Raw genomic sequence first — 14804 nt, 5'->3', positions numbered from 1 at the left:
CTGGGATACAAGTCCCTTTGTGTGGAAGCTTCTGACAAAAGGTGTGGGGAATGAGAAACTCTTTCTGATGTCTGCAGATGGGTGGAAACCCAGGCACTGTTTTGGCATGCTGGGGTAAGAATAGGTTAGAAAAGACTGGATTGGATACTGGTTGGCAATGCCCACACATCTTTTGTTCCTAACACTCACCTTGATGTGATGGTAGTGACAGGAGAAGGGTAGGTTTTAAAGGAAGCAACGGATTTTACAGGGCACTGGCAAGCAGATTGATTTTTTAATCCAATCAGCAAACTCTCTTGATGCCTCTATTGCAAAGGGTGACTCCTGTATCAGAGAAGTGGTCATTTGTTAATTGAGATGAATCAGTGGTGAAACAAAAGCCTGGAGAAGGGAATAAATTTCAAAAGAATTACTTTGGGTAAGTTAAGTTTCTTCTCATACCATGGGAAAATAAACCTTGAGACGGAGTGGAGGAAAACAGAAGATTTCATCATCTGATCAAGGAGAAAAAGCCAAAACCAATACTAGAGCTGGGGTCACTATTACTATACATCAATCAAATAATAAACCCTGGCCACTGTGAGCATTTCTTTAAGCATATTTCAAGGCTAAGAGATAAAAATTGCTTCTATTCTGTGCATAGCATGTAAGGGGATCAGGAACCAGACCGGAATCCAGGAAAGCCACAACTTTACAGGCATGGTAGAAATCAAGGAAAATCTGAACAAAACAACCGACCTTTGACTCATGAAGGAAGGACTGAATACAAGAACAGTATGTAGAACTGAAGTGCATATTTTATTAGAAATTCAGAGTTGAGGCCTAGACCCTTAATAGCTGCTCTACCTACCACCCACCCTACTATGGTCAGATGTGTAGCCTAGAGAAAGCTTTTGGTGGACTTTGAGGCAGAGGTGCTTCCAGAGCACCATAAAAGAAGCATTTAAGTCTCTTAGGAGACTGTGAGAAAACTATGAATCCTGCTCTAAAACATTCATTCAATTCTGTTTTGTTTCTTATCACATAGAAAGATGAAACCAAAACAAAATAACCTTGATAAATGACTATCAGACAAAACTACAGAATCTACCCTAGTTTCAGATGAAGAAGATTATTATTTAAGAAGAAGTCAAGGCAGATATACCAGAGAGACCTGCGCAGGATTTTGGAGTGGATGTGTCAAATAGGCTGATAACATTGATATGAAAAATGGAGGAGCAGATGATATAGAAAAGTTCAGGAAAGGAGATGACATACCTAAAAAGAAAATTCATCAAGCTTTAGTTTCCGTACAACCTGTGTGTTTTACAGGGAATCTTTCTCCTCATAATCAGTATGAGTTTTGCCTTTTGCCTGAAAACTTTAGGTCAATAATCATATATGCCCTGTTTAAAAACTTAAAATTTCTTGATGCACTTTTCATAATGACACTTTTGATGTTCTAATTTATGGCTGGAAATTTAATTTTGCCTCAGTCTCTAAGTTTCTTCTATCAGCAGAGCATTTCAACAACTTGCATGGAATGATATAGCTTGTAAAGTTAATGCAGTAGGCTTAAATTCAGGCAAATGATATATTACCTTATTTAAAGGCATGCATGTTCATATGTTATGTATCATGTATATGAAATAAATATTTATGTATACAAATTAATTTTTTCTATTTAGTGTAGTTGTTGGCTCTTTTGTTTGGAACATTTTAGCCTTTGTGGGTATTTTTCTTTATTCTTGGGGGTTGTACATATGTGTACAATGAAATATGATAACATTCACTGACTATTTTCCCACTTGGACTCCTCTCATACTCCTGCCAACATAATCCCCTTCCCAAATTCATGTCTTCCTTTTAAAAAAATAATCCACTAAGTGAAATAATGTTCCATATATATATATATATATATATATATATATATATATATATATATGACCCAGAGGCATCTGTTGGAACATCAGAAACCTACCAGTGGCCACATCTCAAATAGTTTTCCTTCCTCCAGAAGTTACCATCTACCCAATCCATAGCAGATTTTTTTTTCTTGCTTCAATCTCTGAGCCCCTATGAGCCCTGCTTTCTTTTTTTTTTATTAACTTGTATATTTCTTATATACATTTCGAGTGTTATTCCCTTTCCCGGTTGCCGGGCAAACATCCCCCTCCCCTCCTCTTCCTTATGGGTGTTCCCCTCCCCACCCTCCCCCCATTGCCGCCCTCCCCCTGACAGTCTAGTTCACTGGGGGTTCAGTCTTAGGAGGACCCAGGGCTTCCCCTTCCCCTGGTGCTCTTTCTAGGATATTCATCCATAGCAGATTTTTGCTAAGTTGATCTTGTATAGGTCTTGGGCAGGTAACAACCACAGTTGTGAGTCTTTGACTATGATGAATGTGTCGCATCCTGAAGGCAAGATTTCACAGCACTATTCCCCAGCCTCTGCTTATTAATGTTTTCTACCTCATCTTCTGCCATGCTTACTAAGCCTCAGTGAGAGAGCTTAGGGAATATTGACAAAAACTTCTCACATGGTGCCTAACAGTCACATATTCTCATCTCGTAGACCACTTAGGAGTCTCACTACTACTGCCACTGCAAAAGAAAACATCTGCCCAAGATTATGTATAGTTCAAGTCTATGGGAACAAAAATATATATTTAGAATGTAACTTGACAACACGATCACTTAACAATAGCAAGTTCTACCCTAGGCACTCTAATCAATTTCCATTGATTGGGATTATAGTACTAGGCATGAAACACGCTTCTGTGGAGTAAGCCTCGAAGCCAATCAGAAAGTAGTTAGTAATTCCCATAACAGTTATACAAGTGAATAGCTCTTCACTGGTAGGTTGATATACTTACACGCTCTTGTGCTAGGCAAGACTACTGATATCTTTTCTCTCCCATCAGCCTGCATAGCACCTCCAATACTATGAAATCCTGGAATAATGGAAGAACTTGGCAGGTCTGCTCAAGAGTTATTTGTTTATGTACTATAGCCAATTTTTGGCGTCTTCAGTAATAGAAACTTACATATGGTTATGGTCATTAACCAAAGGCAATTGACAAAATCTGTTTTTTGGATTTTTTTTTTGAGACCTCTGGGTACTGTCTAACAAATAACATAGGTATGCATCCCATGTCTTGCACTGTGATTTGCATTTAAAAACTACTGTCCTCTGGAAGCAACATTGTTCACTCATGCAGGGAAATTCCATTCCAAAACTAAAGACATGAAGTTTATGGTAGATATCCATCAGAGCGTGTGCAGTCTAACTGATCCCAGTTTTGCTTTTGTCACTTGTGTCTGTCTTTCTTAATCTTCCACGTCTCACAGCAAGGTTCATGAGGTCAGTTGTGTGGGCCTTGCAGTTGCTTGCAACCATCTACAACTCTAGTTACAGATCTAATAGATTTATACTGTGCACATGTGGTGTACAGATGAAACTCAAACAAAATGCCCATATACATTAAGTAGAATTTTTTTAAAAGCATATTGCGAAACACATACTGCCATGGAATTAGCAGGCACTCGTATATTTCAAATCCAGAGGAAGGTTGAAAGATGGTAAAATTGAGATGGTTGTTGGAGGCTTGTCCTAGGGTTTCTATTGCTGTGATCCAAAGTACCTGGTAGAGGAAGAAAGAGTTTAATTCATCTTACAGTTTGTAGTGCATCATCTAGGGAAGTGAGGGCAGGAACTTGGAGGTAGCAACTGATGCAGAGTCCATGGTTGTGGCTGCTTACTGGCTTGCTCGGCCTGCCTTCTCATTTTTTTCCAGCCTTTAACACGGATGTACAGTTGGTGATATTTAAGTCCACATATTCATGGTGACATTGTCTAAAATAATTATTTGAGAAAAGAAGGTTCATCAGCTAGGTAGGGGTTGCACCCTTTTATGGAACTTCAATGTAGCAAGTTTGCAATTTTCCAAAAATGGAATGCATTTCCAGAGATAAATTAAGCCAAGTTAACTAAGAGTTTGCATTAAATATAAGCAGTTAAGCTGACTTCACATAAGCATGATTACTTCTCTTTTTATTTGGGTTTAATGTGAGCTACATCCATTTCTAAACTGTCAGCATGTGTACATCTTAAAAGTGACATAAGTTCCCTGTAGACAGATCATTTTAGTGTCATTTTTGTTTTAATATATTAGCTTTTACTATGTTTGTTAAAGAATTTCATCCACTTATATTTATATTAATTATAGATAGTTAAGGTCTTAGTGCTGACATTTGTTACTGTTTTTCTGTTAGTTGTTTTTCTTGGTACTTACTCCCCTTTCCACAATCTTCTCTCATAGTGAAATGACTTCCCTATTAGTGGGTTTTGATTCAGTGAATATTATTTGGATGTTATCATTATAAATTTTTGTTGGGTGACTAGCATTAGGCTAAGAAAAAGATTTTTTTCATTATAGAAAAGTTACTTTGAAAGGATAATGACATTGGGTGTGAAAATAACAGAAGAAAATACTAAAAGTAAAGTCCTTGCAGTCCATTCTTCCCCGGAACTCATAAAGAGAGAGGGTGAGGGAAAAGAAAAATACAAAATAAACATTTTTAAAAACACAACTTGGGGGCTGGAGAGATGGCTCAGCGGTTAAGAGCACCGGACTGCTCTTCCAGAGGAATCTAGAACCACATGGTGGCTCACAACCATCTGTAAAGAGATCCGATGCCCTCTTCTGGTGTATCTGAAGACAGCTACAGTGTACTTATATATAATAAATGAATAAATCTTAAAAAAACACACACACACACACATACACAACTTGGAGTTCACTCTTTCCCATATCCCCACATTTCGTATTTAAAATTTTTTTATATTTTATTTGTTTACTTTATGTCTTAGCTGGTATTTCTATTGCTGTGATGACATCATTAATAAAAGCAAGTTGGAGAAGAAAGGATTTCCTTCAATCTACAACTCTCAGGGCACAATCCATTACTGAGAGAAAGGAACCTGGAGGCCATAACTGAAGCCCAAATCTGATACAATTTTAAAGTTAATGTATTAATCAGGAACATCTGGTAAAAATCTTTTTAAAAGTAGTCCGTCTTTGCAAGCCTACATCTGGTGCTGTAATGAGACCCCCTATACCTTATCCACAAATCACTGACCCATGGCCACTTGTACAGCATTCTTTCTGGCGCTGAATGTCATACTGGAGAAAATACTGCTGTTTCTAAGCAATGATTTAGGACCTCTATGTTTTTTCTGACGTGGCTAGTGGCTCTTGCTGTTATTGTCTCAGTTTGTGGGGAGTTAGAGTAGTCTGGACTGCAGTCAGAAATTCTGCAACAGTGTGGCATTTGGTTATCTACAAGGCAGAGGCAGATTAAGACACAGGCTGGAATCATCCGCATACTTCTGCGATGCCCTTGTGGCTTGAGACAGCTTCATACAGTGAGAAATTCTGTTTCACAGAATATAGTTCTTTATATTGTGGCCACAAGACTCCATATCACCTGTAATGGGTCCTGATGTGCTGCTTATGGGTACTGAGCTAGGTACAGGGACTTTTGGGGTTTTCCTGGTGAAGGGTTCATTACAGATGAAGAAATGTTACTCTGTTCACACAGAGAATAAGAGCATGAGATAACAGAATACAAAAGCACCTGTTGCTGGGCGTGGTGATGTATGCCTGCGTCTTTCTTTTCAGTACTCGAGAGGAGGGGAAGATGGATCTTGGTGAGTTTGGGCTAGGTAAGATTGCATCATGAGACCCAGTCTCAAATTTGGCGGGTGTGGGGAGAGCTATTATCATAAATTTTAAAGAGGAAAAACCCAAACTACTTCTGCTAACTCAAAGTGTTAGCAGAACTGGGAAAAATCTATTTCTGTAATTCAAGCCACCTAGTGTGAGCTGTTTTATTTTAACAGCACCCATAAACTGTAGTACCTGTTCAAACACAGATGGGTGATTTTGCAGACCTTGGGGAAAGGGTAATAGATAGAAATTACTTTATAATTCAGAGATTGTTTTGCTAAAATTTTGCTTTAGAGCAATAACAATTATATTGGACCTAGACTGAACTAGGCCAAAGTAGTTACACAGTATAATGACGTACTGTTACTGTGCTGCTACTTAATCTGTTAAGTGGTGAATATTTTTATTGTGGAAAGCACAAGTAATTAAAAAATTTACATCTTAGCCATACACTTCAGAATCATTAAGAATACTCACAATTACAAAATTATACCAATACTATATCCAAAAATGTTCATCCTTTTGAAACTGAAAATTTTACCTGTAAAAAAAATCACGTATTTATTATTCATCTTCTTCCTATAGCTATTAATAACCACTTCTCTTTCTGTAAGTATGAATTTTCCTATTCCAGGTAACATTTTTTTCAAAAATGTATGACAGAGAAAACAGAATAAAATATAGAAAGAATGGAGAATTTTGGATACCTCCAAATATACAAGCATAGACAAAATGGATATCTAAACTTTCAACAAAAGTGTAAGATAAACAGTGAATATATTTTTAGGAATTATGGTAAAATTCAAATCAATTTAAAACTCAATATAAAACTGACCATATTAAAAATAATGGAACCACTGCCATGACCATCTATTTAAGATATTTCAATGGTGCAATAGTAGCACTTACATTTTTTGGGAAGAACCAATAATCTTATTGGACTTTGAACCTACCATGGTACTGTAATCCTAGCCAAATCAGTACCAATGGCTAGAGTGGTCATAGATCTTAGGGAAAAACTACTGCTATCCTTTTCCTAAATCAATATAGTCTCTAAGTGTATTCTAAACATGTATTCTTATCACCAAAGATAATTATAGCTCTTATCTCTACCCTAATCTTGAGACTTCTTTTTGCAGCAGATCAAAACTATTACAAAGATACACAGCTGGTCAAAATGCAGTGAGGTGACTGTGGGTCTCTTAGCTCCAATTTGTCCATATACAGCACAGCTGTCACACCTAAGGTTCAGAGAACATAGCAAAAACAAGGGGTGAAAAGATAGATTCTCAGAGCCAGAGGACCAAGATGCCTGCTGGGAGACAGTATCCTCTATACATGACAGTGATGCTGCACTCATGAGTATCAACAACAGTTTAAATGGTCTAAGGAAAACCTGCAAAATGACAACACCAGTTCACGGCAAATGAGGATGAAAGAAATTTCACAAAGCCCATTACTAGATGAAGAGCTTCAGGTAGTCCATGGTTGCTGGGGATTTGGGTAATTGGTTTTCTCTGGGAATGAGCTCTAATCCCAGGTAGGTTGTCAGTCTCAAACTCATGTATATAAGAGTGACACTAAATGAATTCAGCAAGATGTGTGTGTGTGTGTGTGTGTGTGTGTGTGTGTGTGTGTGTGTGTGTTGTGTGTGTGTGCATGTAGATTGTTGTATTCCTTTTTTTTTTAAAGATCTATTTATTTTATGTATGTGAGTACACTGTAGCTGTCTTCAGACGCAGCAGAAGAGGGCATCAGATCCCACTACAGATGGTTGTGAGCCACCATGTGGTTGCTGGGAATTGAACTCAGGACCTCTGGGAGAGCAGTCGGTGCTCCTAACCGCTGAGCCATCTCTCCGGCCTCTTGTATTCCTTTTTTGTTATCTCTGTGGCTCACTTTTCCTTGTTTCTTTGCATATTTGTGCTTCTCAATTATTGCTATGATTGTTTGGGATTCGCTACTTAAGTGAGTGTATGATTATTAAATTGGAAAAAAGAGGTCCTAAATCCAAGATGGAGAGGGAGAGGGGAGATATAAGTTGTGTAAATACAGTATACTAATGTATGAAATTTTCAAAAATTATGCTGAGTGGGACAACTCAGGCCCAATCTAAGAAACACTCACTGCAGGGTATCTGTTCTATCTTTTATGTGTAGACCTTAGTCTCAAATCTTTGTTCAACATGAGTACCTGTGGAAACCAAAAAGCGAAAACTGGGGGAGGGGCATTGCCTTAAAGGAGGGAGGATATTACACTATAGGTAAAATGCAGGTGCAGAAGAGACCAATTGGGGGTGTAAATGTTCAAATAAGGGGAGGAATGGATGGTGGTAGAGATGAGGAAATGGATGAGGGTTGATTAAAACTGAAGGGTATGAAAGAATAGTAAAAGATGAGATTGGGTATGTTCATGGTAGTTAGGCAGGGTGCTGGGAGGAAAGCGATCAATAGATTTATTCAGCCATGAATCCTGCCATCTATAAGAACTAGCCCATCAGCATTTGTCTAGAGGTGCAATGGTAGAATGAAGGTTGTAGGGGGTAAGCCAACGACCTTCTAGTTAGATTTAAGGCCAACTCCACGAGACAAAATTCATACTTCATACCCTAAAATCTGGGCAAGACCCTGTGACTGGGGGAGCCCTAGGCCCTAGGCCAGAACCTACTGCTAATGCTAATGTTTTGCTAAATGAACATAATATCAAGCCACCTTCTAAACACTCATCTTTATAAACATAAATTGGTGCAGCTCCCATGCCTCATCAGAGAAACTCCTTCATGCCACAGGCAGAAGCTAATACAGAGTCTCAAAGTACAGAGAACGGCTGAGTTGTTCAGTAGGAAATGCGTTATCTGTATCATACCTCTCTTCTTGTTCAGGGGCAATGGCAGAAGAAGGAGAAGAAGGACAAGAAGGAGGACGACAGTGTCTTTTGAAAATGGCTTTTATGCTCCAGAAGCAGAGGAAGATGAATTTCTGAGTTCAAGGTCAGCCATATTTTGAGTTCTAGGTCAGCCAGAACTACATAGTGAGACCTTTAAAAAGAGAAAGAAAGAGAAATGTGAGAAAGGAAAGAAGGAATACAGAAGTTGATCATAGGACTCAGAAGCTAATGGTTTTGAAGTTGCACATGAGGTCTACATTAAAAAATATTTTAATGCTTTTTGTATTAGTTGTGTGACATTCTTTCTTAATAGAAGCAGAACAAATACTGGAGGGCTCATTTTCAGTGTGGAGCGAGATCAAAGGAGATAGAATTGAGCTAATGAAAAGAGTACATGGACTTTGAACAAAGTTCTAAAGGTTCAGCAAAGCATTGGTATCTAGTAGCCAGTCACTGAGGCAGGATTGAGGTGGAAGGGAGACTACAGTGGAAATGCAAGTTGACGAATAATTGCTATTTAAAGGGAAATGAATAAGACCGAGATCATCCAGAGAGTGGGAGCACCACGTGAACTGAAGAGTTAGGAGGCTGAGGACAGAAACCTGAGAACACCAACCCGCTAAGTGGAAGCTTGCTTCATGGAGGGTACCATCCTCAGGCTCTGTACTGAGAACTGTTGCATTTAGGATTCAGGAGCTGAGTGTTCTTGGGAAAGCTGCTTATGCCTTCTAATTAGGCTGTCACCATTGGTGAGAATGGGCATCTCACGGGGGTTCTCAGAGAAGACAGCGAGTTAGGCTCTTGGAGTCATGAAGCCTTCCCCTCCTTCTTTCCTGGGGCACTCCTCCCTTTCTCCATACCCCCCCAACTGCGCATCGCTACCCAGATCCTCTGGGGATGGGAGGTGGGGTGACAATTGGGGGGGTGGATTTAGCTAGGGTGACGCTTTGCTCACGTGACTGGCTTGGTGCCCACGTGGGCACCAGCCCCCGCGCCAGCTAGTCCTGCTGCTGTTGCTGCTGCTGCTGCTGCGGATACCTGTGCCCAACACCCACATTTGCGCAGCATCATTTCCTTGAGCTGTCCTGGTTACTGTGAGCCCAGAGAAGGTGCACAGGCCTGTCCTGGGTCTCCTCAGGTCAGTACCGAAATGCTGGCTCTGCCAGCAGAGGAGGGCAGGGGTGGCAGGGGGGGGTGGCAGCTGGAACCAGCAGCAGGGGAGGGGAGGGAAGAGATCCGGGAGATTGTGAGATGGGGCATGCGGACCAGGGCAGAAGGGGAGGAGAGGACCCCCCCAGGCGGCTCCTTCCTCATCCCACTCCTAATCCGTTTTAGAGCAGGCGGGGGGTGGGGGCCCTGGTGCGACGGTGAGACGTATGACAGATGCGTTCTGAAGTGATCCTCTCCTCCAGGCTCTGAAGACAAACTGACCTGGACCAAAAAGAGGTGGGGGTGGGGCAGGCTGCCTCCAGAGTCCAGTGGGGACCCGCAGAGTAAAACCGAGTTTGGAGAGCATCCTGCCCAAGGCCTGAAAAAAATGGCAGCTTGGTATGCAGCAGGGGGGGTGGGGGGGGTGTGACGGAGGAAAAGGTTGAGTGATGAATATGGGCTGTCAGACAGGTACACAGTCTCTGTGCATCCATTGACCACACAACCACTGCTCCTCTGTCCTGTCTGTAGGTCTCTGTTGTTCCCAGCGCACCTGGACACCTGAAAAGGAGGGTCGACCAGCTCAGGATCCCTGCCGGTCAGTGAATAGTAACAAAATGGGGCAGGATTTGGGACCCCACTCTCTTGCTCCCTCCCAAGCTATCCCATATAACACACGCGCAGAGCTTGCCACAGTGAGCACCAAGAAGGTGGCAGGACCTGGCATGGCATTGCTGTCTCGGGTGGAGGAGGGGTGCAAGCCTGTGACATACTTGATGGGTTGGGACAGCCACCTGGACCCCTCAAAGGGCCAAATGCAAAGACAGATGCTAATGAGCCTGTATTGTGTCCAGGTGTCTCCGTCTCTCATCTCTCCTCTGTCTCCTGTTTCCCCACTTTTACCCTCAGGACAGGAAAGGAGGAAACCTTGACATCAGAACAACTCCGCTCAGTGAAAACGAAGGCAAGCTGGAAAAGGAGGAAAGCCAGAAGATGAAGTAGAGCCTGAAGATGAAGAAAAGTCAGATGAGGAAGAGAAGCCGGACAAAGAAAAAAGCCAGCGCGCCAGGGCAAGCTAGAGGAGGCAGCAAAGCCAGATGAGCAGGGGCAAGATGAGGGGAAGCCCGAGAAGCAGGGAAAGTCTGACAGGAGGGCAAGCGCCAAGGGAGAAACAAGCCCGATTCCCAGGCAAAATCAGCCAGCAGGCGCGAGCTGCAAAAAGCGCCCCGCTGAAGATTATGTGCCCCGGAAAGCAAAGCGAAAAACAGATAGGGGGACAGATGATTCTCCCAAGAACTCCCAGGAGGACTTACAGGACAGGCATGTGAGCAGTGAGGAGACGATGAGAGAGTGTGCAGATATGACAAGGGCTCAGGAAGAGCTGAGGAAGAGGCAGAAAGTGGGTGGTTTTCACTGGGTACCAAGAGATGCACAGGAGGCTTTAGTCCCCAGGGGCCAACGGGGAGTCAGGGGGGTGAGGGGCGGCGGAGGCAGGAGCCAGAGGGGCCTCCATGACATCCCATACCTTTAATGCCTTTGGCCTTCAATTCTGACCTCTCTGAGGAGAAAGAACACTGCTGGCCCTGCTTTCCCTGGTAACTACTTGCCAGGCCTGTGCTTTATTTAACCTTCAGCCGAAACTCTGCTATAGGTATCACTGTCCTTACCAGCAGCCTTCTGACCCAACTACAGTGCTCTCTGTCTTTTAGTACAGGATTTTCACTCATGTGCATGAAAAATATGTTCATGGTACATTGTAAAGTGAATAAACAAAACAGTTTGCAGAACCACAGATAAAGTATCAGTTTGGTTTTGTAAGAATGTAAATATGCTTGCATAATGCCTCTATGCACAAAGAAAACTATCAAAGTGTGTAGAGTGATCAACTAGCAATGGCTACCCCTTCAGCATGGACCTAAATAGGTCTCACATGTACTCAAATATTACACTTGGGAACTCCCATGCCATTCCTGTACTGTGCACCCATCCTCATATTGTCAGTGGGCACTGCTGTCTTTACTCCTGTGCCTCCCATTCTATAGTTCCTGCATATGTGTCCCTTTTTGGTTGCCTGTGGTCTTCCTTACTTCCTTCTTTTCCTGACTCAGTTCTTTCTCTGTTTTCCTAAAGAATATGGGCTATATGTGCCATATGCCAACTATGTTGAAAACTAAAATGTGACAATAATACATGATAAACAATTGAACTTAGGATTGTTTGAATGAGCTTACAAAGGCAATGGCATTTCAAATGCCTGTTGTTAGGACATAAAATTGGTAAAGTTCGCATTGCCTCTGCTAGTTCACAGCTAAAAGAATAAACTTGTCGCTTTAAAAGATCCCTTGCTATAAAAATCAGTCTCGTCATCCTGAAATGGGCACATTCTTCTCATACTACTTCCCATGCAGTAGCAAGTACATAGATAGAATCTGACACTGGGGAAAAGGCCAGTTATGTCTCATATATGTTTAGGCACTAAGGTAGGTACTATCTTGTGATGTCTGTTGGGCACTGTAACCTTTCTCCTGAGACCAGTACTATGTGGTTCTAGAGGCATTAGTGACCACTCACTTCTCTTGAGTCACTGGTGAGCCAGTATCCGCCTATCCTTCATCCATACATAAGGGAATAAAGCCTTATTGTCCCCTCAGAGTGCTCTCATTGGGTTACTTGTGGATATACACTTGGTTTTCTTGGACTTGCATATATTCCTTTTTAATTATTTCACATAAGAAAATGGTCATCTGTGGATGTTTTATTGATTTATTTGTGTGTACACTGAACTATTATCTTTACTAAATTTACATATTCCAGCTACACTGGGAAAAATATCTACCACAGTTGTTATGTTGTCTTTGTGCTTTAATATGTTACGTGCAGACTTTCTTTCCTAGCTTGAGTTTACTTTCAAGAAACTCTCACAGAACCTTACTTTAGCAGCTCAGCAGACCCATCAACATATTTGTGTTTTAAATCCTTAGTAGTGAGCACAGGGTCCATGAACCGGATACATCAACATCGCCTGAGAGCTAAGAAGTAAAACAAGAATCTCAGAATCTCAAAATCTCAGGCTCTACCTCAAGTCTAATAAGTTAGAACATTTTTTTTAACCAGGAATGTTCATTAATTTAAGTCTTTCATAAATACAAATTATTTTAACAGTATACCAATGGGGGTTCCTTGGCTCTTTGAAGTTTGGGAAAAATCTGTTTACAGGACGTTCATGAGTTTCTCCATTGCCACTTTTACATGGAATATAGAACTGAAAATATAAATGTATACACTAGGTAAAATATACACCACGGCTAATTATCCTTCCCTAGTAAAAATTAGATCTTGAAATCAATGATTTTAGACCTACAAAGCTTTTAAATTACATAGACTAAAATAATGAAATAGGAAATGACTGATTTCACTGCAAGTAAGGCGAGTACCATTTTATGAGATTTATGCGTGATTTATTAGTGTATATGTGTGTGCACCAAGAATTATGATCAATTTTAAACTTTAGGTTGTAAATAAAAATATGGAGAAATACAGCATCAAACCCTGTGTATCCTAAAGTGTAGCATATTCATTTCATATTTATATTTTAGGACCTAACACAAGCACCTGACATATTTTAGGTACTTTGCAAAAAATGTAAATAATGACTAAGTCAGAAACCACCAATGAGTATGCAAGTTTAACCTCTGATTTTATAACTAAAATTAATGAATAAACTGTCTATTGGGGTTTGCTTATGGCCTCAAAATGACTGGGGAGTCGTGAGTTTTGCAGGCTTAACAGGGAGTGCTATAGTGTTCAGTCAAAGGTGCCATTATTAAAGAACATCCATTTATTGACACAAAGGAGAGTTCCGAGGCTTAGTGAGTAGAATTTTTCATACCCAAGAAGACAAGTTAAACCAACAACTAAAAAATTTGTGCTGTCCAATGACCCAGGGGCAATTTCTATCTATGCCACAGGAACACAGATTCACAAAGGACAAAAAGCATGAATGACAAACTGAAAGTCTGGAGGATGGAGGTGCTGGGATGGAAAAATAAAAGTCAAGCACATACCTAGAGGTGATCTTGCTCCACTGAGCTTAAGGGAATTAACTTGGATTTTAATGACTATATATGAAATATTTGTTCTGTGCCTGGACCCCATTCCAGTTTTGAATGGCACCCAGAACAAGCAAAAGATCTGCATTAAGTTCAGACCTCATGACTCCACAGATTCAGTTATATTGGATAAATATTAACTAGGCTTTATGAAGATTTAGAAAATATAGTTAGGCTATACAGTATTGGGGTTTTAGAGCATACAAGGTACCCATGAACCACTCAGATACTGATCTGAGGGAAATAGCCTATACTTGAGAAGCTGTTAGTGACTTATTAATAAATCATAGTAGAGATGACACCTGGCCATGGGAAAGAGGGCAATTACTATGAACTACATACTAGACTAGCATCCTATCACTTTGCTACAGCCCCAGCCCAGATAACATTTTCAAATTTTATTTGACATTTTATTTTTGAGATTATAATATAACTAGATCATTTTCTCCTTCCCTTTCCTCCCTCCAAACCCTCCCATATACATCTCCTTGCTCCCTTTCAAATTCATGGCCTCCTTTCTTGGTCATCCAACACATTATACAAGTAACATTATACAAACAGAGTAGTTATGTATTTAGGAGTGTGTGTGTGTGTGTGTGTGTGAGAGAGAGAGAGAGAGAGAGAGAGAGAGAGAGAGAGAGTAGTAGTAGTAGTAGTAGTAGTAGTAGTAGTAGATAGCATTTCTTGTGGAAAATGATTAGTAATCTATGAAGACTTCTATTATTACACATATTCCTTACTACTAAGACTCCTTTAAGTGTCAGTAACTTGCTAATAAAATATATTGGCTATTTTTAGACATGGGGCTTCTAAGTGGTTCTCACACTCTGAGATGTCTCTGACTAAAATGAAGACTTACTTGGTGGGATAAAGGAAACAAAGGAGAAACTCTAGACAACACTCTTCTAACTGATCCCTCTGAGCATACAGGCATGCTTGATAAAGGCCTCCAT

The 14804-nt window shown here is 40.7% G+C and overlaps 1 pseudogene across 1 annotated transcript in view; it reads left to right on the top strand.

Annotated features, from left to right (window-relative positions):
• The window catches only part of LOC116896101, a 35931-nt pseudogene extending 24397 nt beyond the window's left edge, over window positions 1–11534 (top strand). Inside the window, exon 2 of the transcript XR_004387309.1 lies at window positions 10652–11534. The product of XR_004387309.1 is annotated as a transcription elongation factor A protein-like 3 (transcript). The remainder of the gene's footprint in view (window positions 1–10651) is intronic.
• The last annotated feature ends 3270 nt before the right edge of the window (window positions 11535–14804 follow it).

Source organism: Rattus rattus, chromosome 3, assembly GCF_011064425.1.
Source record: "Rattus rattus isolate New Zealand chromosome 3, Rrattus_CSIRO_v1, whole genome shotgun sequence".
Classification (NCBI taxonomy): domain Eukaryota; kingdom Metazoa; phylum Chordata; class Mammalia; order Rodentia; family Muridae; genus Rattus; species Rattus rattus.
Note: the sequence above shows the minus strand (reverse complement) of the source record. Positions and strands in the feature narration are given on the sequence as shown.